At 29.6% G+C, this 2786-nt stretch overlaps 1 long non-coding RNA gene across 1 annotated transcript; it reads left to right on the top strand.

Moving 5' to 3' along the window:
- The first annotated feature begins 416 nt into the window (after positions 1-416).
- LOC116107343 lies at positions 417-2544 on the top strand. Its single transcript, XR_004124442.1, has 3 exons — positions 417-764; positions 862-894; positions 2316-2544. It is a non-coding gene; the product is annotated as an uncharacterized LOC116107343 (long non-coding RNA).
- The last annotated feature ends 242 nt before the right edge of the window (positions 2545-2786 follow it).

Here is a 2786-nt window from a genome sequence, read left to right as displayed (position 1 = left end):
AGTATAATTTTTACAAATCCCATAATATTACATGCAAAACTTGTATATATGATGAATTTTTATAAATATATTATCGTTACCAGTATCAACGTAACGTTTTCCTCTCTTGAAAACTCTTAAATCATAATCTAAAATCATGTATGGTTCGATAATGTTATCAAGATATATATCTACATGATAATGGTAAGTAATATTATTCACAAAAATGGTCACAAGAAGTTTTGAAATTATTGTTTTGATTGGCTAAAATTGCGTATAATTAATTAATAAAAGTAATTAAATTAAAATCTCAAATCAAAACCTACAAATCCAATTAATTAATTAATTATAACCCACAAACGTACAGGACCACAAATAAACATAAACCCTTATGTGCACATTTATTTATATATTCTTTCTCTTTCTCACAATATATCTCCTTTTAGTTTTACACAATCTCAACCCAAAATTGTCTCCCACTTTCTCTTTCCCATCTTTTCACTTCCGGGTTCCTTTCAAAATTGCGTTTTTTTTAACCCAATTTTGTCAATTCAAACCCCCAAACAGAAACCCTAATTTCCAAATTAAGCGTTTTTTAGACCTTTTCTTTTAAAATTCTTTTCATTTGACTCTGCTTCTTCTTGTTCTCTTCAATACCGACAAACCCATTTTTGTTATACAAGTGTTTGTGGAGAGAATACGGCACCCAATACTCAGAACTGTGGAGGAAGTTTTCGGCGACTTCAAGGGCAGACGAGCTGGCTTGATCAAGGCTTTAATTACTGGTTTAATCTTTGTTTGTTTATATAATTTTTGGGTTCGTTTTTTTCTTTGTGAAATGGGTTCTTTTTTTATTTTAATTCGGTGGGTTGTTTCTTGCAGATTTTGAGAAGTTTTACCAGCAGTGCGATCCTGGTGGGTTTATTTTTGTTTTTAATTTAATCTTTCTTCTTGTTCTTGTAATTTAGGGTGTTAATGTTGACTGAAAAATTAATTGTTATGATGTTTTGTTTGTGTTGAGTTGACTCTTTTGTTGTTTGGATTATATTAGGTTTGTGTAAATAATTAGCTAATTAACTTGTTATAAATTGTTAAGTTCAAGGTTTGGTGGGTTTCTTTTAGCGTTTTTGATGATTTTTTTTTTTTATTTGCAGTTCATGGTTTTTTGTTAAATGCAAAAAATGAATTCTTGTTTTGAAGACAGTTCTTTTGAGGCTTTGCATGTTTTCTCAGAGTTTCTTCGTTTCTTACTTACATTGTCATTTTGTGATACATTTCTTGGGACAAACAAACAGCAATGCGATTTCTCTTCTTGTGAAAACTAGGCCGTTTATATAAACACAAAGAGCTACTTCTCTTTGTTGCACTCACAGAAGTTAGCCCACATAGCCTTCTGGCTTATGTTTGTTCTTTGGAAGTGTTAGCAAAAGAATAGAGAGGTATAAGATTGTTGAGTGAGTAGAGATAGAGTAGGTGGGTAAGAGAGTATTAATTGGAATTAGAAGAGTAATAGTGTGAATATAGTTGTTTATGTGTAGAGATATGTGATTTTATTAGTGAGTATAAGGTATTTTGGGTTATATGTTGGCGTCAGTAGTTAGTGTTAGTGTTATGTATATGTATTAGTAGAGGCATTTTTTAGTGGTTGAGGTAGTATTAGTGGAGAAGAGTGGGTATAATAGGTAGAGTAGTAAATTGTAGATGTTATAAATGAATAATTAGTACGGGTGATGTAGGTATAAAGGGGAGTGAGTAGTATAAAGATAGAGTGTATAGATTATGAATGGTCAGTAAAGTAATAGAATGGAGTAAGATATATTTAGGTGATATTGTAGTTTGTGGGATTATTTTGTGTGGTGTGTATGTGAATGTAAAGAGAATGAGGAAGTGGAGTGTGGTGTGAATGAGTATTTAATTAGAATGAGTAAGCGGTATAAAATAGGCTAGTTAATTAGAAGGTTTGATTATATTGTGGAGGAGTTGGTAGTTTTTTGAAAGGTATAGTTGTATGAGTAAGGAAAGGGAAAAGTAGGTGAATGTTGTGATGGGTTTTTTTTATTCGTTTGTATTTTTTATTATTATTTATTAAGTTATATATTGAGATTAATTAGTTTAAATATTTTTATATGTTATGTATGTATGTATGATAGTGTTATATGTTTAGTTTATTTCCTAACTTCGGAAATATATGTATTGTTTCTTTCCTAACTTTGGAATTGAATGTTTAAATTTAACAAAATATATATAGAAGTTGACTATTTCTACAAACTTCACTTTGCTCATCTGGATTCTATAAACTATTTCTATACTGATTTCAATTGTTATTCCTGCTGCAGAGACCTGTTGAAAGATCTTCTGGTGCAAAGCAAGACCTTAGAAGCTTCAAGTGTTGCCTGTAACCTGTAAGCGTGGTACCTTTTTTGACATCCAAATACTGAAGAAAATAGTATATATTTTGACATCTACTTAACAAAGAAACTGTAGTTATTTTACACTAATGGCTGATACATTTTATAATTTTTGTTTATATGTTAGTTACAATTGGATGTGTTTATGATACATGTATGGATATATAATATTTTGTTATTACTTGATTATTTGTTGATTTGTAGTAGTATCAATTTGACATTAATTAATATCTTTTACTTAGTTAAAAAGATGTTTCGCATGAATTTTTTGGCTTTGATAATCAATACATTTGTTAATTTTCAATCCGGAATAAATTCTTGTCGTAATTCATCATAAAGAAAGGACGAAACATTTCATCTCTAAATCTTGACACAATCAAAGATGAAAATTTTTGTTCC

Source organism: Pistacia vera, unplaced genomic scaffold (genome assembly GCF_008641045.1).
Source record: "Pistacia vera cultivar Batoury unplaced genomic scaffold, PisVer_v2 Contig531, whole genome shotgun sequence".
NCBI classification, from domain to species: domain Eukaryota; kingdom Viridiplantae; phylum Streptophyta; class Magnoliopsida; order Sapindales; family Anacardiaceae; genus Pistacia; species Pistacia vera.
Note: the sequence above shows the minus strand (reverse complement) of the source record. Positions and strands in the feature narration are given on the sequence as shown.